Source organism: Macadamia integrifolia, chromosome 1 (assembly GCF_013358625.1).
Source record: "Macadamia integrifolia cultivar HAES 741 chromosome 1, SCU_Mint_v3, whole genome shotgun sequence".
In the NCBI taxonomy this organism is placed as follows: Eukaryota; Viridiplantae; Streptophyta; class Magnoliopsida; order Proteales; family Proteaceae; genus Macadamia; species Macadamia integrifolia.
The window spans coordinates 36,067,164-36,081,258 of record NC_056557.1 but is presented as its reverse complement, the minus strand read 5'-3'; the positions used below and the strand labels follow the sequence as shown (position 1 = coordinate 36,081,258).

Genomic DNA, 14,095 nt, shown 5'->3' with positions numbered 1-14,095 from the left:
TTCAAAACAAAACTAAACAAAAATTAAAGAAAAAGAAGAAGAACTCATCTGATTTGGGTAATCTGCTAAATAGTGGGGTGTATGAGAAGTAATAATAGAAGGAGAAGAAACATGAAGGAGGATCCCTTTCTCTCAGTATCAATTTGTATCTCAAAGACACCACAACCCACTGTTTTCCTCTTATCTTTCCAAGTGAAGTTTCATTCCCTGCTCGAAAAAAAAAAAAAAAAAAAAAAAAAAAAAAAAAAAAAAAACAGCTCTAAGTTAAGAACATTATGAAATATGCCGGAGGAGTGGGGGATTTGGAGAGTGATGAAGGACAAAATGTTGACGACGGAGATGACTATGGCAAAGCAATACTACCATCTTTAAGAAACATAACAAAGTATGGAAAAGAGTTTATTGAAGGACATAAGCAAACCCATGTCAACATGTTCTATAACAGACTTTACGAGAAAGAAATACAAATAGATAAAACGAAGTAGAATATGGACCTATCTGTCATTGTAAGTGAGAGGGACTGAGAGGGTGTTCGGGTTTACTAGAGAAGATGCCATCACCGGTTGAGGTTGTTTTGCAACCGGGCTTCAAAATGACAATGTAATCGTAGAGTACTAGGGTTTTGAACCACTAAGTATTACAAAAAAGGGACCATATAAGCTTCCATTATGTCTGCATATCCAAGTTGGTTCATTTATTTCTTGTTGCAAATATTGAGTGCTTCTTAATTTTATAGCATATTACTAGTGCAACAACAAAACTTGAAGAAATGCATGACTGAGAAATAAAAAATGACTCTATTCTAGTCAATATGCAACAATTCAGATTGACCACCTCATCCGTGCTAATAGCCTAAATGCAATCTGGTTCACCAACAATTCAGCCACTCATACGAAGCAGGCAAGGAGGAGAAATTACATTAAGGAGGCCAATCCAACAAATGGCCTAGAAGCTGCTCTTCTCTATCCTGACAGTGGCTCGACGGAAGATGTGTCAGACTTGAAAGATTTGCTCTTCGGTGAATCATATTTTTCTTTTGGAAAAGTTTAAAGGAAACTCAATGATTCTATCGTCACCACCTTAATATATACATCAAAAACAAGAAAACCCTTAACTCATCGGAAATTCAAAAATCAAAAGTTATGAAGCAAACCAACCAACACACACCCGAAATTCAAAAAATCATAACTACTAATTTCAGTTCTTCACAACAAAAATCTAGAAAAATTGCACTACTTTTTCAAAGATTTTCACAAAACAAAACTAAACAAAAATTAAAGAAAAAGATGAACTCATCTGACATGGGTAATCTGCTAAATAGTGGGGTGTATGAGAAGTAATAATAGAAGGAGAAGAAACACGGAGGAGGATCCCTTTCTCTCGGTTTCGATTCGTATCTCAAAGACACCACAACCCACTGTTTTCCTCTAATCTTTCCGAGTGAAGTTTAATTCCCTACCCAAAAAATAATTAAAAAAAAAAAGAAGAAAAAACAGCTCTAAGTTAAAAACACAATAAAATATGCCAGAGTAGTGGGGGATTTGGAGAGCAATGAAGGATGGGATGCTAACGACGCAGATGACTGCGGCAAAGGAAATAAGCAAACCCATGTCTACATGTTCTATAATAAACTTTACGAGAAAGAAATACAAATAGATAAAGCGAAGTAGAATATGGACCTATCTGTCATAGTAAGTGAGAGGATCTGAGAGGGTGTTCGGTTTTACCAAAGAAGACGCCGGCACCAGTTGACTGAGGTTATTTTGCATCCGGGCTTCCAAATGACCGTGTGATTGCAGAGTACCAAGGTTTTGAACCACCAAGTATTACAAAAAAGGGACCATATAAGCTTCCATTTTGTCTGCATATCCAAGTTAGTTCATTTATTGCTATCTGTAAATATCGAGTGCTTCTTAATTCTATAGCATATTACTAATGCAACAACAATAATTGAAGAAATGCATGAATGTGAAATAAAAAATAACTCTATTGTAGTCAATATGCAACAATTCAGATTAACCACCTCATCCGTGCTGATGGCCTAAATGCAATCTAGTTCACCAACAATTCAGCCACTCATACAAAGCAGGCAAGGAGGAAAAATACATTAAGGAGGCCAATCAAGCTGATGGCCTAGAAGCTGCTCTTCTCTGTCCTGACAGTGGCTCGACAGAAGATGTCTCAGACTTGAAAGATTTTCTCTTTGGTAAATCAGATTTTTCTTTTGGAAAATTTTAAGGAAAGAAACTTAATTTTTCTATCTTCACCGCCTTATCTTATACACATCAAAAACAAGAAAACCCTTAACTCAGTGGAAATTCAAAAGTCAAAAGTTACGAAGCAGACCAACTAAGACACACCGGAAATTCAAAAGTCATAACTACTAATTTCAGTTCGACAACAAAAATCTTAAAAAAATGGCACCACTTTTTCAAAGACTTTCTCAAAACTAAACAAAACAAAAGTTAAAGAAAGAGAAGAACTCATCTGATATGGCCTATGGGTGATCCAATAAATAGTGGGGTGAATGAGAAGCAATAATAGAAGGTGAAGAAACACGGAGGAGGATCCCCTTCTCTCAGTATCGATTCGTATCTCAAAGACACCTAAACCTACTATTATCCTCTTATCTTTCCAAGTGAAGTTTCATTCCTTGCTCAAAAAATAATAAAAGAAAAAAACGGCTTTAAGTTAAGAACGCAATGAAATATGCTAGAGTGTGGGATTTGGAGAACGATGTAGGACGGGATGCTAACAACGGAGACGACTGTGGAAAAATAATACTCCCATCTTCAAGGAGCAAAAAGTATGGAATAGAGTGTATTGAAGGAAACAAGCAAACCCATGTCAACATGTTCTACAATAGACTTTAGGAGAAAGAAATACAAATAGATAAAGCGCAGTAGAATATGGACCTATCTGTCATTGTAAGTGAGAGGGACTGAGAGGGTGTTCGGTTTTACCAGAGAAGACGCCGACACAAGTTGACTGAGGTTGTTTTGCAACCAGGCTTCCAAATGACCATGTAATCGTAGAGTACTATGGTTTTGAACCACCAAGTATTACAAAAAAGGGACCATATAATCTTCCATTCTGCCTGCATATCCAAGTTGGTTCATTTATTACTTGCTGCAAATATCGAGTGCTTCTTAATTCTATAGCATATTACTAGTGCAACAAGAATACTTGAAGAAATGCAGGATTGTGAAATAAAAAATGACTCTGTTGTAGTCAATATGCAACAATTCAGATTAACCACCTCATCCGTGCTGATGGCCTAAATGCAATCAGGTTCACCAATAATTCAGCCACTTATACGAAGCAAGCAAGGAGGAGAAATTACATTAAGGAGGCCAATCCAGCTGATGGCCTAGAAGCTGCTTTCTCTGTCCTGACAGTGGCTCGACGGAAGATGTGTCAGACTTGAAAGATTTGCTCTTCGGTGAATCATATTTTTCTTTTGGAAAAGTTTAAAGGAAACTCAATGATTCTATCTTCACCACCTAATCATATATATCAACAATAAGAAAACCCTTAACTCACCGGAAATTCAAAAATCAAAAGTTATGAAGCAGACCAACCAAGACACCCGAAATTCAAAAATCATAACTATTAATTTCAGTTCTTCACAACAAAAATCTAGAAAAATTGCACCACTTTTTCAAAGATTCTCTCAAAACAAAACTAAACAAAAATTAAAGAAAAAGAAGAAGAAATCATCTGATATAGGTAATCCGCTAAATAGTGGGGTGTATGAGAAGCAATAATAGAAGAGAAGAAACAGGGAGGAGGATCCATTACTCTCGGTTTCGATTCATATCTCAAAGACACCACAACCCACTATTTTCCTCTTATCTTTCCAAGTGAAGTTTAATCCCTGCTCGAAAAATAATAATAATAAAAAAAGCTCTAAGTTAACAACACAATAAAATATGCCAGAGGAGTGGAGGATTTGGAGAGCGATGAAGGATGGGATGCTGACGACGGAGACGACTGTGGCAAAGTAATACTACCATCTTTAAGGAACATAACAAAGTATAGAAAAAAGTGTATGAAGGAAATAAGCAAACTCATGTCAACATGTTCTACAATAGACTTTACGAGAAAGAAATACAAATAGATAAAGCGAAGTAGAATATGGACCTATCTGTCATTGTAAGTAGAGGGAATTGAGAAGGTGTTCGGTTTTACTAGAGAAGACGGCAACACCGGTTGACTGTGGTTGTTTTGCAACCGGGCTTCCAAATGACTATGTGATCGCAAAGTACCAGGGTGAACCACCAAGTATTACAAAAACGGGACCATATAAGCTTCCATTCTGTCTACATATCCAAGTTAGTTAATTTATTTGCTATATGTAAATATCGAGTGCTTCTTAATTCTATAGCATATTATTAATGCAACAGCAGTAATTGAAGAAATGCATGAATGCGAAATAAAAAATGACTCTATTGTATTCAATATGCAACAATTCGGATTAACCTCCCTCATCCGTGTTGATGGCCTAAATGCAATCTGGTTCACCAATAACTCAGCCACTCATACAAAGCAGGCAAGAAGGAAAAATTTATTAAGAAGGCTAATCAAGCTGATGGCCTAGAAGCTGCTCTTCTCTGTCCTGACAGTGGCTTGACGGAAGATGTCTTAGACTTGAAAGATTTGCTCTTTGGTGAATCAGATTTTTCTTTTGGAAAAGTTTAAAGGAAGGAAACTCAATGATTCTATCTTCATCACCTTATTATATACATTAAAAACAAGAAAACTCTTAACTCATGGATGATCTAATGGCCAAAAAGGGTATTGTGAAACCTAAGTGATCTAGACCTTTAGGCTTTTCCGTTGTGAGTGTTATTATTATCTCCTGGGACCCTCCCCTCTTGAGGGTATGCCTTATGTATTCTTTTGTCTCTCTTCTTTCCCCTTTCAGGTTTGTATTGTTTTTTCCTCTCTTTGGTAATAAATAATTTATTCACATATAAAAAATTTTGGGAAAATTTTTAAACTTAAATAACTTCATCTTTTTTGCTTCTTTTTTTGTAAAGGTTGGATAAGAAGCGGAAAAATCGAGGGTAGGTCTTCCAATCAGATAAGCTCGGCTTTGACCTGAGCTCCCAACAAAGGGTAGGCCCTTTGGCAGGTGGGCTCGGCTTTGCCCTAGATTGAACCTCCAAATAGAGTATAAGCCCTTTGGTCAGGTTTGCTTGGCATTGGCTGACCCCTTAGCCTTACTGATGGTCGATACCTTCGCCTGCCCCTTCATTGGCCTACATGCTGACATAACCATACGACTGATTACCGCTCTCTCGCTCATTGTTTTATATGTCAACATGATCAAGATTGCTATATCACCCTTCAATGCAGCAAGACATGATGTTAGTATGGAAATACTATTTGGTTTTACTGGACTAAAAAACTTTTGCCTTAGCAAAAAAACCCATCCATTTATAAATACATCATAATTTTTTATTATTATTATCATATTAATGCCCTATATATGCCATCATATGAGCAAGGAGGGAAGTCCTCCCCTCCTGCCCCTTCCCCCACTCAAAAGAAAACAAAAAAGTACATTGTTGTTATTTAATCTTATCAACAAAGTCGAAGAGGCCGACTAGAGCCTTGGAAGTCTGGTGTCAAGGAAAATGACATCAATTATTAAGAATTTATAGAATGGATCATCAGAAAAAAATGCTGACCATAGTATTGTAATCCTGTTATTTAAGGTTGTTATCTTTAAGTCAGAGTGTCATTTCATTAATCTATATCAATCAAATTTATAGCATATGATATATTCAATAATTTGTAACAATAAAAAGGAATAGAAATATTGAACCATTGACGATAAATAAAATTTGGGGAAGATCTATAACATAGTGATAACAACCTCAAATAAGGAGATATGAAAATTTTAAAGTAAGGGAACGTCATTAAAAAGGTTAAGAATAGGATTCTTTAAGTACATAAATATAGGTGAGTATAAGAGAGTGATAATAACTGTCCCAAGAATTAATTTTTTTTTTGGGTGAATTAATAAATGCATTAAAAGAATGGGGAGGGAAATATATCCCCTAAGGGATATTACAAGCCCTATAAGACTAAGGCTTAGTGGGCTTGAGGAGTGGAAGACATGTCACAAATGACATGTCTAGAACAACATAAGCCCCACAAGGGCAAAAACAAGAGGCAGAAGCCCAACAACTTACAATTCAAAAGACCACATAGGCTGAACAGGAACCCAAAAGCCCAAGAAGGAGGGGGTAAACTAGGAAATTTGGAGGTAGCGTTCCACCAAACCCTACCAACAGGTCTCAACATTTCAACTTCCAACCATCAAGGCATCAATCGGAGTTCCGACAGAAAAGGTAGGCATAGTGGCAGGGCACGGGCCTTGCGAAGAAGGGCCACCACCAAGAGAGAATCTGGCCTCACGGTGGAGACAGTCGCGAAGGGGGCGTCTGCCTTTCAGAGGGCGTCGGCGTGGCGGTTGTTGGCCGAGCATGACTGGCAACCTTACGGGTTGCAAGCCATACAAAAAGCTTGCCAAAATCACCAGGATAGCATTGGTCTGCCAAGGATCAAGAAGAGAGCATTCCAATGATCCGTGGCACCGAAGCACACTCGAACAGCGCAGTGACTCTTGGATAAGCACCAACAGACTCAGCAAGCATCGGAGGAGGGGGGAGGAGCCAACGAGTCATTTTGGGAGTAGGTCGGTGCAGCGGACGATGACTTAGCAATGCTCGAACAAAGCAGCAACTCAAGAAAGAGCAAAGACAGGCCTAGAGCTCTCAGGTGGAAGAAGGAGCCAACGATTCAAGCAGGGAGGATCAAGGATCTTGGTAAGACCATCATCAGAGATGCGAGTGGAAAGAAGGGGAGGCGATTAGGGTGGATCACGACCTCCCGGACATGTGAGACAGAAGAAAATGTTCAAAGGAAGAGGGTGAAGAAGAAAAGGAAGGAGAGCAGAGGATGCGAGGGAGAGGGAGAGGGAGAGGGAGAGGGAGAGGGAGCAAAGGAAGGATGGGGAGGGGGAGGGAGAGTAGGGGGAGCAGCTCAGCGGGAGGCTAGGCTACTCCAAGCGGTGGCACTGATAGGGTTCCGCGAGCTTTAGGTCAGAGCGAGAGACATTAGGTCAGAGTAATATGTCATGGCAGAGCATTGAAGAATTAATTATAAATTAAAAGATTTATGACAAAGTTAAGAATGGCATAAATATATCTTCTTTGATTTCTTGTGGACCAAGTCAATGGCTCCTATAAGTTATTCGTGACGAGATTTGTTTGGCCATTTATCTTCATATTTTATGCTGAGATCTTTGTCCGGATTATAAATCGACATGGACAGTTTTTTTTTTCTAATCTTTTATCAGGTTGATAACTGTAATGGTTCAGTTAATGATACTCATTGCCTAATACTTGTTTGAAGGAGACGGTGTAAACCTCAATTCTATCGTTTAAATAAGATTTTTTCTTAAATAAATCCTTTCACATATGTCTACTGGAGTTTGAAAGTCATCACCTATTGATTACTGAAGGCTATTAAATGGGACATCGCGAATTCTGAAAAAGAAATCTGTTACATAAATCTTACCTTGTCGTTACCCAAGTCAAATTCCTGCACAATTGTAAAAAATTATCAAAAGATTTTCTGAAACCAAGAACTTGGTTCTTGTAAATCAATATAGCAAATGAAACTAAACTCTCGGTACATGCTGAGGGCTAGTCAAGTAAGAGTGAATATGGTCCTTCACTTTGTATCCCGCTTAGTCCCCCCTCTTTTTTCTTTGGTACTCCATTTCAGATTAGATGTTCTATTCTAAAGATTAGACACTAAAGAGGCCCCTGACGCTTTCTAGCACCTAAAGATTCCCTTCTAGAGTAATACCACAAAACAAAGTGTAAGTGATGAAGAAGGAAGGTGACATTAGCTTTGAAAAAGCGCAACATATAAATCATCAACTAGACTTGCTAGAACACCTTAGCATTAGGTTATTTTTTTCACTTTCTCCTGCAAGTAAAGATTTATTTCTAAAGGCATCATCGTGAATGATAATTGGAAACAAATAGAAGACATAGGCATAACTTATCTGTAGTTCTACAATCTTTGTTGTACTCAAGGCTCATCTACATCCAAGTTCATGCAGGAGTGTATTTAGCTGCAAACAAACAAAACCAAACTAATATATATATATATATATATTTAGAGGGCAGGGTGTGGAATAATTGCAAAACTCCATATTTGGAGAACTGGTATAAACAAGATAACTTCGTTTCTGGGAAAGAAATTTATTACATAAATCTTACCTTGTCGTTACCCAAGTCAAGTTCCTGCACAATTGGAAAAAAACTATCAATACATTTTCTGAAACCAAGAACTTGGTTCTTGTCATTACAGTGAATTTGACTAAACTTGCACTATAGGTTGAGTGCTAGTAATCTAACAAGAGTGAATGTTGTCCTTCAGTTTGTATCTCCATTAGTTCACCCCCTTTTTGTCTTTAGTACTCCTTTTTAGATAACAAGTCCTATTGTCAAGATTAGACAATGAGTAGTCCCTGACACTTTCCCACACCTAGCAGTTCCCTACTAGAGTAATACCACAAAACAAGGTGTAAGTGATAAAGAAGGAAGGAGATAGATCAGTTCTAAAAATGTGCAGCATATAGTATTATGATAGATTTCTCCTTTTCTCTTTCTCCCGTAAAAAAGAATACTCTGAAATACAGACTCAAATATTGAGCCAAGAGTGCATGTTCATCTATAAATAGGAACATGAAAAATATTCACCCATCTAGTGGAACTCAAGACCACCTCAGAAGATTAAAGATCAATGAACTATGTTCTTGGGCTTGTCAATGACTGAACTGAGGGTACTCAAACATGGAACTAGGTTCAAAACCTATATTTACCTGCTAAAAACTAACCAATAACCGTATCCCCACTAAAAAGAAGAAATAACAGAAAGAAGGAAAATAAGAAAAAAATATTAAAATAGAGGTCCAGATAAGTGTCACTTGAAGCATTACAATTTCAAAAGTTACCAATTATCCAAGACAGCTAGAAAATAGCTTAGTTTGTAATTAATGGAACATATATCGTTCAAATCCCTAATAGTACCAGTGACAACTTTTAAACCATTATTTTGGCTATATATATGCCTAAGGTGGCATATGTGCTCCAACCTATCTAACTTTCCTGTTTCTCTTTTAATGAGAGTGAATGGTGATGTTTTACCACAGGCCAGATTTCAACATTTGATTGGCATAAGGTTGAATCAACAGCTTTTCAAAGTTGCAGCCACCAAACAAAAGCTCAATGACATGACTAAAAGCCCAACGGAACTGCCTAGTTTCCACAGGTCAGTCGGAGGCTTTTAGTCTTTTACCCATTAAGACCACCTCAAACTAGGATTAATACGGATACAAATGAAAAGACACCATATTAAAAGGACTTGATGGAGCTGAAGTTACTGACCTTCACCCCTAATAGCACGGCAACAGTGTACCCTGATGTTACTAGGTCAAAATTTAAAACTGAGATTCATACCCTACAGCCATGGTTGCAAGAGCAACTGTGACAAACCAGGGTCTGTAACCAGTACCTGCAGTAGAAGAGAGAGAAGAGTAGAGAGAGAGAAAAAGAAGAGGGACAGACTGTTGAGAAAGTAGCAGAATCAATACTCTCGCAGTCCCCCATATTGTGCAGTCCCCCATATATATAAGAAGATGCACCTGGATGTGATGCTTTGATACCGCAAGCATATGGTCCATGGCAGCTTTGGAACCGTAGTCATGTGCATTAGGCTGTACAAGAATCACAAGCTATAAATTTATGTCCAAAATGGAACCTAATTTCTTAAATCATGCAGACTGACAAGATCATAATAGAAAAAAGGAAACTAATGTACATTCCAAGAACATACTAAATTTAAGAAAATTAGAAGTTTAAACTAACCACCACTTTCAAACAATAAATATTTTTAATTCCATCTAAAATAGTTTTCATCCTTATACAATGATTAGGCGAGGTTCCCATCCAGTTAGATTCTATTGACCATGTATAGTGACAACAAGGTTAGAGATTACCCTTTTCGAAACTGAAATGTACTGTAAAATTACCAAAATTTCGGTTGAGATATGGCATTGAAATGGCCATTTAAGCAGTCAAACATTTGAATTTTACCTGAAACTTCAAGGAGAGACTATTTAAGCATGATTACACATATTCAAACCCTTAAGAGGTTTCTAGGTTACGTCATAGCCTCCAATATCCTTCCCCTTATATAACCTCTTCTACACACAATTAGCACTGCAACATGCACTCAATGAAAGAAATATATGTATTAAGAATGAAGAAGAAGAACCATTTAACAGTACACCAATATCAATACCACATAGAGTTCCGAGGATGCTCAAAACCACTAGAAGATTGTTGCCGCCAATGGAACCATTCCTCTGATTGTATCACAAAGATGGCCATTTCATAGTATGCTTGAAGAACCAGCTCCTTGAACTCCCGGCCTTTATCCTACTCCTGCCAGTGTGTAACTCTGTTGGCTGCCTTAGGTGTGTAACTCTGTTGGCTGCCTTAGGCCCTTAGCATGATGTATCTCTCCCGCCTCTGCCTCTGTCTCCACATCAGCAGGCGTATCCTCATACTATCATACGCAACCCTTGGTGCTGAAAGTCTCTCAAGCACTACCTCCTCAACGTCCTCCCTAAACTTCCACTTTTATGATCTCCCTACATCCTCCCTTCATGAGGGCACTTATGGCCTTTACACCTCACCAAGGACCATAGGGCATTCCTCAACATCCTTGTATCCACCAGTCAGATACTGCTTTAGTCTTGTAGCCCCACATCCCATGATCTTCTTCCCACATTAATTGCATTGTGACTTTGTTTTTTCCTTACCAATGGGTACGCCAATGGCACCATGCCAAGTCTCCTCCCTGATCAGCCATTGTGCAACCTTCTTACATTGTTGCAACAAGAATGCACACAGTATTGAGCTCTACATCAATTAAGACTTCTAAAACAATAGTAAAGTTATTACTCAATTTTTCTGTAAGTCCTAACTAATTAAATCTAGTTTTTATTATATTTTAATATTGATATATCTAATTTAAAAAAAAATTAATTAAGGAACAATACAATCATAATCACGATCAGTTGAAAAAAATCGACAATAAAAGGGCGTACCTAGTGCACGAGGCTCCCGTATGTGCAAGGTCTAGGGGGCCAAGAACTTATAAATCAACAATATTTCCACAAATTTTCATGATTTTTCAAACTAAACCAGAATATTTTCCCCTTTTTTAACATTTTGAATCATAGATCAGCCAACAATGTCTGACATATAAAAAAACTTGAAGGCCACCCTTTTTTTTTTTTTTTCAAAAATTAGCTTTAAGAAAATAAAATTTGCAAACAAAAAAAATTTAAATTAAAATATAAAATAAATAATCTAGTCCAAAAGCTTGTGATTACCCACTAGGTTTCCCAGTCATTCAATACACCATATTGGCAGCTATGGCATTAATGACCCTTCAATTATCTCCCCTGCGAACTTCCTCAGTGATATAGAGAGGAGATTTTATTCATGTCAGGAATCTTCCTAAATCCCAGTCTACCTTCACTTCCAAGCTTCCAAATTTCTCCAACTCCACAAGAGGTTAGTTTGATTAATTAAACCTTCAAATTGAACCAGTCTTGTTGTAGATGTTACAACCTATTAACAACAGAGAGAGGGATGGTAAAAAGGGAAAGGAAATAACTTGGAACACTTGCTAGAGCAGATTTGATTACAGTAAGCTTTCCCCTTTTGGAAGAGAGTTTCCTAACAATGTGAAAAGCATTTTATCTGTTTATCAATATAACCAAACAGGGAAGTCCCAAAGTGAATCAAGGTAGCTATTAAATCCTACAATAAAATCTGGTAGGGAAGTGTTCAATATTCCAAATATCTATAATGGTTATGAGTTCACTTCTAGAATGGCTTATTTGAAGCACAAAATTTGCTTCAGAACATCTCAACAAACAGCCAAGCAGCCATAATTTGGAGTGTAAAGACCCAAGAAAAATAAGTGCATCATTCACTAATTAAAGAGTTTGAGACTTTCCAAGTTTGGAATGGAAGAATCCTCTATCTATACCACCTTCCTCAGTGTTCAAGGCTACCAATGATAGGGGGAGTGTCCCTATAGTGTTTCATGTCTTTAGTTGTGGCAGTAGTAGTCTTTAGCGGTGGAAGCGATGTGCGCCTATAACCCGAAGGTCCCAAGATCAAAACCTGGCTCTAATACCAGGTAGCAGCAGACAAACCTGCAACCAGACCTTACATAGCTTGAACAAGAGAAGGGCAGAGAAAGAGAGAATGACAGAAGAATGAGAATCCCACCAGACCACAATAGGATTCAGTTACTTCCTATCGTGGTCACATCCTATCTTTATAGCCAAAGATAATAGACTCTCAGTGGAAGACCTACTGAGAGTATATGTCTAATTACAAGTAAAGTTGACATCTGAAATAAAGGAAAGAAACTAACACAATTAAACACTACCGGCACAGCAAAGACATAAAACACGATACGAGCAGTCATTAACACTCAGCTTTTGCAAGCATTCTACTTAATGCTTTGATAATTAAGAATAACAAAAAGGGAGATATGGATCCCACTGCATCAAACCTCTCGTGCAACCAAAAGTTGCTGGTGTAGGACAGAATTCCAGAATTATATAGGGATCTTTGGAGGAGATCTGGATAGATGAAAAGGGCAGTGATGTGGATCAGTTTAGAGCTATGGCCACATCAATGGAATTTTACAAGGCCCCAACCCCAACAACGAAGTTACAAAGGAACAGTAACACCTAGCAGTTTTCTGAAATTTTATTAATCAAAATGAAACAAAAGGAATATTGATAATAAAGTAAATGGACAAGGCACATAAATAATAATTGAATACCTGCAAAGATAGACCAGTATTGAAACCTTGTTGAAGAGGATGACCAAATGGAGATCCAAGTACTGCATCTCGTATTCGAACACTAAAGCTGAAAAAACATTTTATAAATGATTCACAGAAACAAAAAAAATACATCATACCATCAGCCACTTGCAGGAAAAAAGAAAAATGAGATAAATTCTACTAAGTCAAATATAGATTAAATGTTGATAAATCAGAATGAGATAAATTCTACTAAGTCTAATATAGATTAAACGTTGATAATCAGACCGACTAAAAAAGACTAGAAATCTTTTAAGGAAAATCAGAGTGGTTCAAAGATGGAAATAAATCAGCAGCCACACAAGCAATTGAGGAAACCAGTTACCCGGGCATAGAATCTGCAAATAGGTCTCAGTAGGTTTTCTAACTATCTGTTTTGGTGATCCAATCAAGGTCAAAATGGTGCATGATGCAGTCAATGAGCATGGAGGAGGGTACTTGTGAGAGAATGGACTATCATCATTCAGTCATCACGCTAAGTCCCATAGACATAGAGTAACGATATCATTCCCCCCCCCCCAACTTGTTATGAAGCTTGGCTTTGATGGTTGTTCAATAGGAGTTTTGGACTTATTAGAGGGCTTTTCTGAGATTGCCTCATGAGCTCTAGTAGACCCCTTTCTGAACCCTAGAAAACTCATTGAGTAGCTTGGGAGCACTGACTAGGTGGTCCATCAAGCACTATTGTTGACATTAAGTTTCATAAAAAAATTTAACCAAATTTTTATGGAAAATCAGCACCAAAAGTGGCAATGTACATTTTGTTGGGGGAAAGAATAACCTCTCGATGCTTTGCGGGCAATGTTCTGAAAATATTCTTATTTTGGAAAGAGGAAATCTGCATGTTTTCACATAATCAAGAGCAAGGCAATAGGTTTCTAATCTGTTTCCTTTTTATTAGCTTTGAATAAATATGGATGGGTTGAGTGCAAGTAAATATATTCAGGATGCAAGTCCAAACTTTTAAAGACTGACATCCTAGTATATGATAATAAGCAAAAGATGTTAGGAACATATAGAAAACTGGTACCTCCCAATTCCAATCCCATGAAGATTGCATTGTGATGCATTTATCCCACGCCCATTT

At 37.5% G+C, this 14,095-nt stretch overlaps 1 protein-coding gene across 16 annotated transcripts in view; it reads right to left on the bottom strand.

Annotated features, from left to right (window-relative positions):
- Nucleotides 1-13,030, bottom strand: part of LOC122085912 — a 55,300-nt gene extending 42,270 nt beyond the window's left edge. For 14 of the 16 annotated variants that reach the window (XR_006142273.1, XR_006142285.1, XR_006142279.1 and 11 more), the window contains exons 1-8: nucleotides 12,967-13,030; nucleotides 9,734-9,805; nucleotides 9,477-9,603; nucleotides 8,307-8,330; nucleotides 3,802-8,158; nucleotides 3,344-3,503; nucleotides 2,964-3,097; nucleotides 1,728-1,861 (exon numbers count right to left, since the gene is read on the bottom strand). The gene's annotated coding sequence lies outside the window, so the exon portion shown is untranslated. The remainder of the gene's footprint in view (nucleotides 1-1,727; nucleotides 1,862-2,963; nucleotides 3,098-3,343; nucleotides 3,504-3,801; nucleotides 8,159-8,306; nucleotides 8,331-9,476; nucleotides 9,604-9,733; nucleotides 9,806-12,966) is intronic. The other 2 variants (XR_006142272.1, XR_006142282.1) reach the window with 2 other exon arrangements.
- Between the last annotated feature and the right edge of the window lie 1,065 nt (nucleotides 13,031-14,095).